Source organism: Schistocerca cancellata, chromosome 1 (assembly GCF_023864275.1).
Source record: "Schistocerca cancellata isolate TAMUIC-IGC-003103 chromosome 1, iqSchCanc2.1, whole genome shotgun sequence".
In the NCBI taxonomy this organism is placed as follows: domain Eukaryota; kingdom Metazoa; phylum Arthropoda; class Insecta; order Orthoptera; family Acrididae; genus Schistocerca; species Schistocerca cancellata.
The window spans coordinates 383,746,798-383,764,006 of record NC_064626.1 but is presented as its reverse complement, the minus strand read 5'-3'; the positions used below and the strand labels follow the sequence as shown (position 1 = coordinate 383,764,006).

At 41.7% G+C, this 17,209-nt stretch overlaps 1 non-coding gene across 1 annotated transcript; it reads left to right on the top strand.

Moving 5' to 3' along the window:
• The first annotated feature begins 603 nt into the window (after positions 1–603).
• On the top strand, positions 604–676 carry Trnaa-cgc (transfer RNA alanine (anticodon CGC)). The gene has a single exon. It is a non-coding gene; the product is annotated as a tRNA-Ala (tRNA).
• Positions 677–17,209: the final 16,533 nt, after the last annotated feature.

The following is a 17,209-nucleotide window of genomic DNA, read 5'->3' as shown; positions in this document are numbered from 1 at the left end:
AGAATTATGCTGGATGGCATGCTCTGCTACTGGGTATTGGACATCTCCTAGGCGGACAGTTCATCTGTGCCCGTTCATGCGCTCAGCCAGTTTAGTTGTCGTCATACTGATGTAAAAGGCTGTGCAGTGCAGGCATGTCAGCTGATAAATGACATGTGTTGTTTCACATGTGGCCCTGCCTTGAATTGTGTATCTTTTACCAGTAGTGGGGCTGGAGTAGGTGGTTGTGGGGGGATGCATGGGGCAGGTTTTGCAGCGGGGTCGGTTACAGGGGTAGGATCCACTGGGTAGAGAAGGTGGTCTGGGAATATTGTAGGGTTTGACAAGGATGTTACAGAGGTTATGGGGGTGACGAAAGGCAGCTCTGGGTGGTGTGGGGAGAATATTGTCAAGGGATGATCTCATTTCAGGGCTTGACTTAAGAAAGTCATATCCCTGGAAGAGTAATTTGTTGATGTATTCGAGGCCAGGATAATATTGGGTGACAAGGGGGATGCTTCTGTGTGGTCTGGGGGTAGGAACATTGTTGTTGGACGGGGAGGAATGTATTGCTCAGGAGATCTGTTTGTGGACAAGGTCTGCAGGATAGTTGCGGGAGTACCGAGCGAGGTGGCGCAGTGGTTAGCACACTGGACTCGCATTCGGGAGGACGACGGTTCAATCCCGTCTCCCGCCATCCTGATTTAGGTTTTTCGTGATTTCCCTAAATCGCTTCAGGCAAATGCCGGGATGGTTCCTTTGAAAGGGCACGGCCGATTTCCTTCCCCATCCTTCCCTCAACCGAGCTTGCGCTCCGTCTCTAATGACCTCGTTGTCGACGGGACGTTAAACACCAATATCCTCCTCCTCCATAGTTGCGGGAGAGGAAAGCACTGGTCAGGTTATTGGTGTAATTGTTGAGGAATTCACCACTGGAGCAGCTACGTTTGCCACGAATACCTAGGCTGTGGGGAAGGGAGTGTTTGATGTGGAATGGATGGCAGCTATCAAAGTGTAGGTAATGTTTTTTGTTTGTGGGTTTGATGTGGACAGAGGTGTGGATGTGAGCTTCAACAAGATGAAGGTCAACATCCAGGAAGGTGGCTTGGGTTTTGGAGAAGGACCAGGTGAAATTCAGATTCAAAAAGGAGTTGAGGTTATGGAGGAAACTAAGGAGTGTTTCTTCACCATGAGTCCAGACCAAAAAGATGTCATCTATAAACCTATACCAGGCCAGGGAAAGCAGCTGTTGGGTCTTCAGGAAAGCTTCCTCCATATAGCCCATGAAGAGGTTGGCATAGGACGTAGGCATCCTGGTTCCCATGGCCGTTCCCCTGATTTGTTTGTAGGTCTGGCCTTCAAAAGTGAAGTAATTATGGGTGAGGATGAAGTCGGTAAGTGTGATAAGGAACGAGGTTTTTGAAAGATCTTCGGGTGGGCGTTGGGAGAGGTAGTGTTCAAGGGCAGAGAGACACTGGTATGTGGGATGTATGTGGGATGTTACTATTAAGTTAGGCTGACATCATTAATTTAATGCTAATCTTCTGTGGTTGCCAATCATACAGTCCATACACTAAATCTTGATGATTAGCACATATATACACTCCTGGAAATTGAAATAAGAACACCGTGAATTCATTGTCCCAGGAAGGGGAAACTTTATTGACACATTCATGGGGTCAGATACATCACATGATCACACTGACAGAACCACAGGCACATACACACAGGCAACAGAGCATGCACAATGTCGGCACTAGTGCAGTGTATATCCACCTTTCGCAGCAATGCAGGCTGCTATTCTCCCATGGAGATGATCGTAGAGATGCTGGATGTAGTCCTGTGGAACGGCTTGCCATGCCATTCCCACCTGGCGCCTCAGTTGGACCAGCGTTCGTGCTGGACTTGCAGACCGCGTGAGACGACGCTTCATCCAGTCCCAAACATGCTCAATGGGGGACAGATCCGGAGATCTTGCTGGCCAGGGTAGTTGACTTACACCTTCTAGAGCACGTTGGGTTGCACGGGATTCATGCGGACGTGCATTGTCCTGTTGGAACAGCAAGTTCCCTTGCCAGTCTAGGAATGGTAGAATGATGGGTTCGATGACGGTTTGAATGTACCGTGCACTATTCAGTGTCCCCTCGACGATCACCAGTGGTGTACGGCCAGTGTAGGAGATCGCTCCCCACACCATGATGCCGGGTGTTGGCCCTGTGTGCCTCGGTCGTATGCAGTCCTGATTGTGGCACTCACCTGCACGGCGCCAAACACGCATACGACCATCATTGGCACCAAGGCAGAAGCGACTCTCGTCGCTGAAGACGACACGTCTCCATTCGTCCCTCCATTCACGCCTGTCGCGACACCACTGGAGGCGGGCTGCACAATGTTGGGGCGTGAGCGGAAGACGGCCTAACGGTGTGCAGGACCGTAGCCCAGCTTCATGGAGACGGTTGCGAATGGTCCTCGCCGATACCCCAGGAGCAACAGTGTCCCTAATTTGCTGGGAAGTGGCGGTGCGGTCCCCTACGGCACTGCGTAGGATCCTACGGTCTTGGCGTGCATCCGTGCGTCGCTGCGGTCCGGTCCCAGGTCGACGGGCACGTGCACCTTCCGCCGACCACTGGCGACAACATCGATGTACTGTGGAGACCTCACGCCCCACGTGTTGAGCAATTCGGCGGTACGTCCACCCGGCCTCCCGCATGCCCACTATACTCCCTCGCTCAAAGTCCGTCAACTGCACATGCGGTTCACGTCCACGCTGTCGCGGCATGCTACCAGTGTTAAAGACTGCGATGGAGCTCCATATGCCACGGCAAACTGGCTGACACTGACGGCGGCGGTGCACAAATGCTGCGCAGCTAGCGCCATTCGACGGCCAACACCGCGGTTCCTGGTGTGTCCGCTGTGCCGTGCGTGTGATCATTGCTTGTACAGCCCTCTCACAGTGTCCGGAGCAAGTATGATGGGTCTGACACACCGGTGTCAATGTGTTCTTTTTTCCATTTCCAGGAGTGTATTTTAAGGTGTCTTGCAGGATGGAAGAAATTACTGCCTATTCTTATGATTGTAGGCAAAAGTCATGTTTGTGAATGAATGTTGGTGTAATAAATAAAAACATTGTTGCTGCTATGATAACTTTTAATATGCATATTTTCTTGCATTTTTATACGTAAATAGTATTTACTACACACATTGTTGAAGCACGACTAAAACTTACTCGTTCTTTTTGTGTGAGATCTAAAACATAAGTACTCTCAAGTGAGACTGAAACAAAAGTTGTTAAAATAAATTAATATTCTCCAGTCATTGCTTTTCTGCTACAAAGATATTTTTAAGAGCCTATCTGTGCTATCTTCTGCAGCAATTTACAAATTACTTATTACTAATGAAGAAAAGAAAATATTCATATAAATTAATAATGAGAAAAAAAAGGGTATGAAATTGGGAGCTAGTTGTTTGGGTATTACACTATTGCCCCCAACTGTACACTGACTGTATGGAGGTGTACAGTGTTAGGTAGTATCATTGACGAATCATTTGCTATCTATTACCAATGTGGTGGTGGGTGGGAGAGGGGGGGGGGGGGGATGGATATGAGGAGAGGGTCAAAGCCCTCTATTTCTTGATATTTTAGACTGACTTGTGGTATGTTAAGTGAAGATGTCAGCTTTACCTTATTATATCTACATATACTAATACAAATAATTAAAAGGAAAACAAGTTATAAAAAAAAAGGGGGTGCAAATATCAAATACTGTGTATATTCAACAACGGTTGGTTTAGTCAATTTTCTTCCATTATTGTGCCCACGTGCATGGCAAACAGTTGTCAGCCTGGAATTGGGACTTTAATGGGCCTCACTGAATACCTGAATCATCATGTGTTGCATTGTGGATTCCTCCACAAATATTTGTTCACCTCTTCAAAACAGTGTGCATGCTTGTGATAATTTCAATGCTGTGACTGAAGATCTCGAATTTTATGGCCAAGGACCCATCATTTACCCATTGTAATGCTCTTATTCAGTGGAGAGGAAATCCGGTGATCAGCACCCGCCAATAAGGTAAGTTCCGTATAAAGCACTTCTCCATTTATTCAAATTTCAGTGTGGTTTAGTAAACAATTTTATGGGTTTGCACATGCATACTAAGCACCAACACACTTCAACTTTTGAAAAAAAAAAGCATCACTTTTACAGTTTCCTTGCCTAATAGCCAACCAACTGTATTAATCACTTATTTTGCATAAAGTGTCTGCTTTCACATGCTGTTACCCTTTAAACAAATCATTATTCACATAGTTACAGTTTTAATACATTCATGTATTACATAATATTGCTGGCATTCCACTCACACTTACTTCATATTGAGTTTCATTTTGGGAATATTTAAAACGCTACAGTAGCTTTGATTATTTTCATAAACAGTCATATCAGTTTAGTTTAACAAATGTGCATAGCCTCAGTTACATTGAGCATTCTTATATACATGTATATATCTGTATGTTTGAGTATCACAAATCTTTACATAAGGAACATTAAACATAATGGAAAATCCAGGATGGAATGTAACAATACCAGAGAAGGAATGTTTCAAAAATGGTTCAAATGGCTCTGAGCACTATGGGACTTAACATCTATGGTCATCAGTCCCCTAGAACTTAGAACTACTTAAACCTAACTAAACTAAGGACAGCACACAACACCCAGTCATAACGAGGCAGAGAAAATCTCTGACCCCGCCGGGAATCGAACCCGGGAACCCGGGTGTGGGAAGCGAGAACGCTACCGTACGACCACGAGCTGTGGACAAGGAATGTTTCCTTCTCTGGTATTGAAACATTATACATAATTCCTTTCACATTATTCATGGGAGCTTGTCATTTGTTTATGGAGCAGGTGGGAAAGCATTGGCATCTACTTCAAATATACTATGTGCTGCTTGTCCAATTATGATTAGCATTGCCTCTAAGAGTAAAGGAAGAAATCTATTTGACTACAGGCCCATTGGATTATTAAGGAAAGGATACATTGCTCATATACACTCCTGGAAATTGAAATAAGAACACCATGAATTCATTGTCCCAGGAAGGGGAAACTTTATTGACACATTCCTGGGGTCAGATACATCACATGATCACACTGACAGAACCACAGGCACATAGACACAGGCAACAGAGCATGCACAATGTCGGCACTAGTACAGTGTATATCCACCTTTCGCAGCAATGCAGGCTGCTATTCTCCCATGGAGACGATCGTAGAGATGCTGGATGTAGTCCTGTGGAACGGCTTTCCATGCCATTTCCACCTGGCGCCTCAGTTGGACCAGCGTTCGTGCTGGACGTGCAGACCGCGTGAGACGACGCTTCATCCAGTCCCAAACATGCTCAATGGGGGACAGATCCGGAGATCTTGCTGGCCAGGGTAGTTGACTTACACCTTCTAGAGCACGTTGGGTGGCACGGGATACATGCGGACGTGCATTGTCCTGTTGGAACAGAAAGTTCCCTTGCCGGTCTAGGAATGGTAGAACGATGGGTTCGATGACGGTTTGGATGTACCGTGCACTATTCAGTGTCCCCTCGACGATCACCAGTGGTGTACGGCCAGTGTAGGAGATCGCTCCCCACACCATGATGCCGGGTGTTGGCCCTGTGTGCCTCGGTCGTATGCAGTCCTGATTGTGGCGCTCACCTGCACGGCGCCAAACACGCATACGACCATCATTGGCACCAAGGCAGAAGCGACTCTCATCGCTGAAGACGACACGTCTCCATTCGTCCCTCCATTCACGCATGTCGCGACACCACTGGAGGCGGGCTGCACGATGTTGGGGCGTGAGCGGAAGACGGCCTAACGGTGTGCGGGACCGTAGCCCAGCTTCATGGAGACGGTTGCGAATGGTCCTCGCCGATACCCCAGGAGCAACAGTGTCCCTAATTTGCTGGGAAGTGGCGGTGCGGTCCCCTACGGCACTGCGTAGGATCCTACGGTCTTGGCGTGCATCCGTGCGTCGCTGCGGTCCGGTCCCAGGTCGACGGGCACGTGCACCTTCCGCCGACCACTGGCGACAACATCGATGTACTGTGGAGACCTCACGCCCCACGTGTTGAGCAATTCGGCGGTACGTCCACCCGGCCTCCCGCATGCCCACTACACGCCCTCGCTCAAAGTCCGTCAACTGCACATACGGTTCACGTCCACGCTGTCGCGGCATGCTACCAGTGTTAAAGACTGCGATGGAGCTCCGTATGCCACGGCAAACTGGCTGACACTGACGGCGGCGGTGCACAAATGCTGCGCAGCTAGCGCCATTCGACGGCCAACACCGCGGTTCCTGGTGTGTCCGCTGTGCCGTGCGTGTGATCATTGCTTGTACAGCCCTCTCGCAGTGTCCGGAGCAAGTATGGTGGGTCTGACACACCGGTGTCAATGTGTTCTTTTTTCCATTTCCAGGAGTGTATTATGTTACAAGAAGACTCTCAATCAGCATTGTTCATGGTAGATTCTTGTTATGTTCCTACTACATAAAATAGACATTGTTTACTTCAGATGGTGTGTAACTTAAGTACTCATGATGTGTGTTTAATTGCCATGAATGCTGTTGTCATTTGACATGTAGAAATACATATATACATATTGTAAAGACAAAAATGGGTGTTGAGAGTTTCTGAAGCAGTGACTGTGCCCTGTGTGTAGGTTGGCCCTTTACTTGTTCAGTAGCAGCAAACCTATACCATTATGAAATCACTTACTGGACTGCTGCTGCATATACTTTGAATCACCCATTCACACCACTGATATACAGGGTGTACATAAAGCCTGGGAACACTTTCAATAAATTATTTATTGCACAAGAAACAAACATTGTACAGATATCATACATATGTCATTTTGAAGGGAAACCCTGAAAGTTTTTCCATGTTTACTGCAAAGTGTATTTTTGTAATTTGCTGATAGCCGGTGCTAGTCCCAAACATGGCGAGTTCAGGTGCAGGGTGAGCTTCCTGTGTGATGGAGTTCAACAAAAACTCATCTTAAGGAATTTGTTGTGCCAGTGGTAAATGGCCTGCCTTGTTGGTGGCTTCTTACCGTAGTTAGTTCTAAACATCTTTTGAACAGCTGTAGCACACTTGTTTTTGTTGAACTCCAACACACAGAAAGCTCGCTCTGCACCAGAACTTGCCATGTTTGTGACTAGTGCTGACTACCAGCAAATTACCTAACTACCTGTGGCGATATACATGAAAAATAAACTTTTAGGGTTTCTCTTCAAAATAACATATGTATGATATCTGTACAATGTTTGGTTCTTGTGCAATAAATAATTGAAAGTGTTCCCAGACTTTATGAACACCCTGTACATAACATTTCTTACAACTAAATTTTATTCACTTAAGGTGCAGCCTCTTAAACTTGTATGGTACAATGCCACTCCTGAAGCTTACCATTTCTTCTTTCACGTCATGTTGATGCACTGGTTGCTAAAAAGAGAAAACTTAAAACTAACTTAAAACTAAATGTGTAGTAGCTCAGTGGTCACTGATTCAGTCATTCTTTTACATCAGTATGCAGCTGTTTTATTCACCTGTTCTGCCCAGTACATCACCAGCTTCACTTACTTTTTTTTACCCTGCAAGGAGAGGTATTGCCAAAATTCTATAAAGTATGAGATACTTATGCTCCCCACCTCTGTATCCTGCTTTCATCTTAGCTGTCATCATTCATATCCTTAAATGTATATTATACATCCTGTAGTTCGCTTTCTGTAAACACCTGTATATATCTGTATATAGTAGTTTAACATGATTATTTTATGTAGATATTACTTGTAGCCTCTCATACATTTCCTTAGTTCAACATTGCATATAAATATATACTAGACATAGTCCACCTTAAGTTTATAGTTATAACATAGTTACTCCTTCTTTCTTCCTATATGTATATAATTCTTATAAATAGGCGTGTAAGTGAGTTGCATTTAATTGCGTTAGCTGGCAGTTGTTTATCATGTCAGCTGCCTAATAATTAATTATCCTGCAGCCATGTTAACATGTGCATGGATGCAAGTCATTGCTTTCACCTCAACTGCTGATGTAGCTCTCTGTTACGATTACACCACAGTGCGTGTCAAAAGTTCTGATTGACTTCACCACTCTTCGCATCACGTGAAGTGCGTATCATTTAATATCTCTCTCAATTTCACTTGCCTGCTACTTTATATATCAAAATACAAGTAAAATCTCTTACCTCTAAACATGTCTCCTTAACCCTAGTTTTCAAAAGAACACAGAAATTAAATTACTATTGTATACACTATGTACAGTCATTTTCAGTAAAAATGCTTGCATCAAAAATGTTTATTCCAGAAATGCCTTTAAGTTCTTGTGGGCTTTGTCTTGACCAGTTCTCTCATAAAACAGTCTATAAGCTCCAGGATATGGGATTTTGGAAATTAAAAATGGTCCTGTATTAAGTAATTGCCATGTTTTTTTTTTTTTTTAACTTCCCTATTTTTGTTGACATAGTATGGGTTCGTAACAGGACTCATTGGCCTTCACTAAACTGTGTAAAATGCTCCAGTTTCTGATCATAGATTTGTTTCCTATATTCAGCCCTGTTTTCCAGTGTGATTACTGCTTGTTTAATTTTCTACTCCAATGTCATTTCCAACGCTGGTATTTTTGGTAGGGGTGACTCCCATTCGTCCTTTTGTCTGGTGTACAACATTAATTCGTTTGGTGTCAACCTGGTGGAAAAATTTGTAAGATTGTTAATGACCTGCATGAAAGGTGTAACACTTTCTACCCATTTTTTGTGCTTTTGTGTGTGTGTGTGTGTGTGTGTGTGTGTGCAGAGTGTAGGTTCTTCTGAACCGATTGAATTCCTTGAATACTCTTTCTACAGGCGATGCCTCAGGGTGAAATCTTTATACTAAGATGTATTTTATACCCTGTGAAGTCATAAATTGCTTCCATTTCTACCCTATAAAATATGAGGCATTATCAGTAAGTATCACTCATGGCTTTCCTATTCTCCTCAAGTAATCTTCTTTGATCCCTTTCCTGATGGAGGTCACTGTTGCATTATGTGCAGCATACATCTTAATACACTTTGTAAAAACATCATATAGTGCTACCACGTATCTTACTCCACCCTTGCCTCCTGGATAGGGGCCAGCCTCATACAGAGACACTAAATCTAGAGGCTTCTTAGTTAAAATTGGGTGAAACTTGATATGTTTATAAGAGTTCGAATGTTTTGCCTTCTGACACACTATACATTTTCATAATATTTGAAGTAATTGTCATGCCAAATTTGGAAAGTAGGAATGTTTACCTAGCTTCCTGGTACATTTACTTACCCCATAGTGTCCCTACACTTCATGGGTGCACACTATGAATTCCTCAATGTACTTCTCAGGAGGACAAATGCACCATTATTCTAAGTCAGGATGTTTGCGATGGAATAAAACACCATTATATTCCCTGTATCACATTTTTACCTGCTTGTTGCCTTCCTGTGTTGGTTTTTGTTTGACCTTACTCCATCTTAGGTCCTGTTGTTGCATGGTTTTCATTTGTTTTCAAACCTTATTGTAGTCAGATTGTGGTATTTTACTTTGCATAAGCAAAGTTCTTATTTCAGAATCCTGTACCAAAAATTCACTAAATTCATCTAGACCTTGAGGTAACCTTGATAGAGCATTAGCAATAATTTTCTGACTGCCCTTGATATAAATAATTTCAAAGTTAAATTCTTGCAGATGTAGACACCACCTTGCCATTCTCCTGCGATATTGCTTTGGGAGATGCGTTAAACAGTCTCATCGATTGTCAACATGGTATTGTCACAGTTTTTCTGTGCCTGTGTTACATCTGTGATACATATCTCAGATTTGTGTCGGCTTTCTGCTAGCTGCATTATTGGAACTTAGTTTTCATTTGTCTGTTCATGTAAATCACTGCCATCTTCTGTATTATGATCAACCATGGGTAATATTTGGTCAGCCATTTTGACCATTCTAGCAACTATCAAAAAATTAATAAAAATCATTAGAAAATTTTTATGTAAATAAATCTTGCACCTGAAACCTGCAATTTCCTATGAAATCACATTTTGATAAATTCCTGTCTATTTGTCAAAAAGTATTACAACTCAAGTGAATGAAATTTTTGTAATAATTTACACTACGCTGATAAGTCAAAGATTGGTAAGATTTTTGAGTCCTATCGATTAATAAATTTTCTACTATAGCCTGTTTCATGTAAGATGGCACTTTCGTTCCTAGAGGCGGAGTGACAGGGAAACATGGAGGGGATGAGGTTTGCGCATGCGTGGCAGCAGAGGGCGGGCAAACAAAGTCTGTGTTGTTTCGGACAACAATCATGTTCAATTGCCTTCGGTACATCATATTATACATTCAAATCTATGACAGAATAATACATTTTAAAATTGATTTATCTACATGAGAGAAATCTTACTTGTGAGCCTTGAGGTTGTGTCCACTGCTCCACAGAAATTGTCTGTGTGATGTCAGAAGGCAGAAACAGCTGATACAGCTTTGTGAAGATGTCAAGGACAATTTTTCTCAAAACAATGATTGTCTAATGACAAGATTGCCAAAAATACTTGCAATAATTACCATTTATTGTGATCTGGACTGCATTATAAGTAAAAGTGCAATGCATAACAAAATAAACTTCAAACTCCAACCAAAATCATTATGTTTGTTTGACAACTGCTTCTACTCCATATAATTTTTTAAATGTATATAATGCGCATATGTGGATATGTGTCACTGCTGTTCAATGTAAATCACTATGCATAAAAAGGAATTACTGGTAGCAAACACTAGCACAAAAGACTATGGTAAAAATTGTCAGGATGATATCACATTTTTTGGTGTCAACAGGCATATGAGTTTAAACTAACTCATTCAGCATTACAGTGGGAGAACGCACTTATGATCCATTGAATAAGCCACCTTCAGTGAATAACTCTATATAATGCTGACTGACAACATCAAAAAGAACCAATATCCTGACACGTAGCCCTCTGTTTAATTTTAAGGCATTTTACAATTCTTGCCATGACAGTGACACGCATTTACATTTCAAAATACTGGTGTTTTTGATGAATTTATCCAGCTGCAATCTCATGAGTAAGACAACAGGCTGGGAAAAGCTTGACTTCTCCTTGGAACATGTGTTGAACATTATAGTCTGACTACTTCAGAGGCTACATCTTTCTAATCAATAAAAACTAGGAAGTTCTCATGTACAGTGTATGTAATAGATATGTTGACAAAAATGTTTTTAAAGCATGAGTATTTACAACCAAGAAAGATCATTACTTTATGTATCCAAAGTTCTTGGGTGTCCAGCCGGATCCGATCGTTGAAGTTCCGCAATATTTCGGTGAATAACCATTCCACCATCAGGTGGTGCTGATGGAATGATCTGTCTGCACTGTCTCTGTGGTATTTATGTCTGTGGGGTCCTGAGTCATACCCCAGCACAGACGGCCGGCAGAGCGCCACGTGGTGAGAGGGGGGGTAGCTGCTGCCACGCCCGGTGGTAGGCACAGTTCATCTCCGTCTGCCATGGCGGAAGGATCTTGCGTCCGTGAGCGCCGTTGCTCTTTGATGGTGTTTAATAATGGTTTCTAAGCCTTGCTAAGTTGAAACCCAGTGTCCCTGTTGATGAGGTTATCTGTTACATGAATTTCTATGGCCTCCTTGTAGATACTGTCCAGTAGGCACTTGTGGCTGTCAGGATTTTTGTCTCTTCGAATTTCACTGTGTGTCCAGTTTCAATGCAGTGTTCTGCTAGGGCCAAATGGCTGGGTTGGCACAAGCGGGAGTGACGTTCATGTTCCTTGCATCGGTCCTCGGCCGTGCGAACTGTTTGGCCGATGTAGGATTTGCCACAGCCGCACAGGATTTTGTATACGCCCGCTTTCTTAAGGCCTACATCATCTTTTGCCATTCGTAGTAGGTCACAAATCTTTGCTGGTGGTCGGAAGACTGTGTCAATCTTGTGTTGTCTTAACAGTCTCCCTATTTTTGATGACACATTGCCAGCAAACGTCTGAAAGGCCAGAGCTTGCTTCTCTTCTTCCGGTTGTTCATCTCGGTTCTTGCTGCACTTCTGTTGTTGGAAGGCCCTTTGGATTTGGCGGTTGCCATACCCATTCTTGCGGAACATGGTCTCCAGTTGTTTGAATTCCATTGATAAGTTCTGTTCATCAGAGATCGAGTGTGCTCTATGCACCAAGGTGTTGAGCATTCCTATAAGCTGTGCCGGATGGTGGCAGCTGGAGGCATGTAGGTACAGGTCAGTGTGTGTAGGCTTGTGGTATACACTGTGACCCAGTGTTCCACTAGGACATCAAGAGAGGATAGTTTTCCATCTTTCTCAGTCTCCATGGTGAACCAAATGTTACTATGGACCAAATTTAGATGTTGTAGAAAAATCTGTAGCTGTTCCTGTCCATGTGGCCAGATGACGAACATGTCATCCACATAGCAAAAGAAGCATACAGGTTTCAGTTCGGTGGCTTCCAGTGCTTCCTCTTCGAAACTCTCCATGAATAGGTTGGCCACCACTGGGGAGAGCAGGCTCCCCATGGCTACTCCGTCGGTCTGCTTGTAGTATTGACCATTGAAGACAAAATACATAGATGTTAACATGTGCCTGAACAGTTGTGTCAGTTCAGGCCCAAATTTCTCACTGATTAAGAGGAGAGAATCTTCCAGCGGGACACATGTGAATAATGAGACAACATCGAAGCTGACCATGATGTCAGATTCTTGTACTGTCATCTCCTTCAGGTGGCCAATGAAGTCCATCGAGTTCCGGATATGGTGAGCATATCTCCCCACATATGCTCTTAGCGTGCCCACCAAGTGCTGCACCAAATAAATACCACAGACACAGCACAGACAGATCATTCCATCAGCACCACATGATGATGGCGGAATTGTTATTCACCAAAATGTTGTGGAATTTAGACAATTGGATCCGGCTGGACACCCAAGAACCTTGGATACAGCACATTCACTGGGAAAGCCTCAGATCACATCATTACTTTACTTCATTTCAAAGTCTACATTGTACTACCATCTGCTATCTGAGTCTATGTATGAACTATTGGACTGTAAATTTAGGATGATATATTCAGGGCTTTTATCCATCTTCACCTCCCTGTGAAACTCTTATTTTTGAAACTTTTCAGCATGACACACACAGTGTGCCCAAGCTGAAGGGGGATGCTGTCTATTGCTTCATGCACAGACCTTTCAGTGTCTGTTATCTTGATGTTTTGTTTTTCCCCCACATAGCTTGTAACCTAAGTGCAAATTAATTCTATCAGATTATACTGACGGTAATACGTGGGTAAACACAAAACTGTGAGACCACATTCACATGCAAGAAAGTCAAATTTGTACATTATGTTGTGTGACTTAAATTAACGTGCTGCAGGAGTTCACCAAGGGTCTGGCTTATATTGTCTGAAATATTTTTATTTTTCAGCTAGAGCACAATATCCCCTTCCATGGTGCTCCTACTTGGTCATTTCTCTGTAACAGCTGAATGATAACTGCCACAGTAATTACAATCACTGACTTCAAAGCTAGGTATGGCAATAACTGTTCAGTGAATCACTTCCTAAAAGTGTCAGTGCTCATTTCCTGGTAGTCACTACTGTTTATCTTGCACCTAAATACAAGTTTACTCTCAGGAAACAACTCAGAAGAAGAGCCAGCGTGCAGAATAAGTAACATATAACCATTTCATATTTTAAAATTCTTTACATTGATGAAACTGTAGCTCTGAAGCCAATTTGCTCGGGCATGACTGTAACAAGTTTTTGTGGTGTTGGGTAGTCCCTTCTCATATACAGTTCAAACACAGAGCACTTTAAAAGATCATTGTCAAAACCATCTATTTCTGTTACAGGTTTCTTGTGATTTCGATTATTTTCAGGCGACACAAAAATAAATTTTCCTGAGGTTTCTATGGTTCCGACACTTTAGTTTACTATTCTCTATACAGTTCTCTTGCCAGCATGTACTTCTGCAGTTCATTCTAGAGTATTCAAAATGTCAAAAATAGGAGAATTGCTTGCAGATTCAGATTTGAAGAAGCTACAATTACAGGACATGAAACTCCTCGAGTACTGAAGCAACTACATCTACATGATAACTCTGCAATCACAATTAATTGTCTGGTAGAGCGTTAACAAAACCACCTTCAAGATACGTATTTCTCTACCATTCCCCCCTCAAACAGTGTGCAGGAAACATGAATACTTTTACCTTTCCTTGTGAGCTCTAATTTCTCTTATTTTATTATGATGAACATTCCTCCCTATGTAGGTGGGCACCAAAAAAATATTTTCATGCTCTGGGGAGAAAGTTAGTGACTGAAATTTCATGAGAAAATTCTGCTACAATGAAAAATGCATTTGTTTTGATGATTCTCACCCCAATTTGCTTATCAATCCATGGCAGTCTCTCTCCTATTTCGCAAAAATGCAAAACAAACTGCCCTCCTTAGAACATTTTTGAACAATTATATCTGCTGTGGATCCATCACCTGACAGCAATACTCCAGATGAGAGTGGAAAAGCATAGCGTAAGTAGTCTCTTTAGTAGACCTGTTGCATTTTCTAAGTGTTCTACCAGCAAATCACAGTCTTTGGTTTGCTTACCACACAATGTTATCCATATGATGGTTGCATTTTAAGATATTCATAACTGTAATCCCTAAGTATTTAGTTGAATTTAAAGACTTTAGAATCATATGTTTTATCTTGTAAACTGAATTTGGCAGATTTTCTGACAATACAGATATCTTTCTGTAAGTAGTTTTCTAACTTGTTTTAATCTCTGATGAGTAAGCCAAATTTGCAGATTCCTTTTAGTACTCATGTGGATGACTTGAGTCAATTGCCACTTTTCTCACAGTACAGATATCTTGTTTAAGTCATATTCTAATTTTTTAAAATCTCTGATGACTTTATAAGGTGGTAAATCACAGCATCATCTGCAAACAGCCTAAGAGGGCTGCTCAGATTGTCTCCTAAATCGTTTATTAGATCAGGAACAGAGGAGCGCCTATAACACTTCCCAACAAATGCCAGATATTGCTTCTATCACCTCGGTTTTACTTGATGATTTTTTGTTGATTACTACATAAAGGGGTCTTTCTGATGGAAATCACAAAACCAATCACACAATTAAGACAATATTCCATAGGCCTGCAATTTAATGAAAGCTGCTTGTGAGGAATTTCACATTTATTGCCGTCACATGACATTTTCATTTGGAAATCAATCACAGTAAAATATTTGTAGATACATATTCAGAGCTACACTGCTACGAGAAAGTAACATTGACATCTACATCTACATCTACATCCATACTCCGCAAGCCACCTGACGGTGTGTGGTGGAATATATCAGTCACTCTGTGAATGACACTGCATTGTCGCAAAATACAACAACAGTGCAGCATGTGGGAGAGAGATTCTCGCAGTCCAGTTTGTAACTCAAGACTAGCCTCTTGGAAGGAGAATGAATCTTACTGGCTACCAGCAGTTAATGGTGGGGGATGCGCAGGACAGCTGAAAACAGGTCCGCCTTCCAACATGACATGAGGTATAGTTAAACAGTGAGGAAAAAGGAAAGAAAGTAACTGCAACAAGAGAGGTGCTACTAAGTATAATCATGCAAGCTATTGCACAAATTTCCTACCTTCTATGCGTAGTCAAGCAGCTCACTTATGTATCCTGTTGTGGATAAATCAGTCTTTTTAATTCTCTGCTCCTTGTTTTTGTATCATATGGCTTTTGTTGCACTCATATTCATGCAATAATAAATTAAACAAAATTAGTTTTTATTCTACACAACAATAACAACATTTTTGTGTATGTTCATTTAATGTTCTCTAGAAGAAGTCTGTTCATGTTTAGCTATGACTTTCTCCTGGAAAATCGCTCACCATTTGTGTTAGTCTGTTGGTCAATTTTGGAATAACCATGCTGGGAGGCAGCCCAACAGCTTAGACAAAGAGTATGTATCAGCATAGAATTTACGTAATGAGAGATAATTACTACTTGCAGTACTGGAATTAAAGTATGGATTCTTGTTGAAATCAAATTGGTGCCTTCCTCTCAGTACCAGAAAAATATAATGCAATGTACAAATACACAAGGCACAAAAATGAATAATGTTTCTCGGATAATTTCTCTTACTTTATTGTCATAGATTTTTAGATTGTCTGATTTTGCAGCAAACTTGGTGCTTAACAAAAAGTCAATTGTTCAATCATTACACATATATTTTTAATAGAAGTCACTATTACGTTACAATGACATCATTAATTTACCATTCATACAGTCCATATACTAAATCTTGATGAATAGCACATATATATTTTAAAATGTCTTGCAGGATGGAAAAATTACTGCCTCTTCTTATGATTTCAGGTAAGAGTCATATCTATGAATGAATATTGGCATTATAAATAAAAATATTCTTGCTGCTATGACAACTTTTAATATGTATATTGTCTTGCATTTTTATATACACATAGTATTTACTAAACACATTGTTGACATACGAGTAAAAAATACACATCCTTTTTTTTTGTGATATCTAAAACATAAGTACTCTCAAGTGAGACTGAAATAAAAGTTGTTAAGAAAAATTGAACAATCTCTGGGTATTGATTTTCTGTTACGAAGATAACTTTAAAAGCCTATCTCGGCCATCTTCTGTGGCGCTGTGAAAATTTCTTATTACTAATGAGAAAAAGAAAACATTCATATAAATTAATAATGAGAAAAAAAAGGTTATGATATTGGAAGCTATTTGTTTAGGTATTACACAGTGTCTATCAAGGAATTACAGGCTTTTTTAGGCAAAATTGCTTACTACCACAAATTCTTACCATATTCTGCTACTGTGGCTCAACCACTCCACACATTATTATATAAAGATTTTCCTTTCCACTGGTCCCTAGCTTGTGACCGGGCATTCAAGTTGTTGAAATCTAAGCTGCAATCAGCCTCTTGTTTGATCACTTTTTAGCCGGGCCAGCAACATATGTTAGCAATGGAGGCATCTTAGTTTGGCCTTGGCACCATACTTGCTCATAACTATGCAGACATATCTGAATCCCCTAATGTGTATACCTTTCAGTCCTTAAAT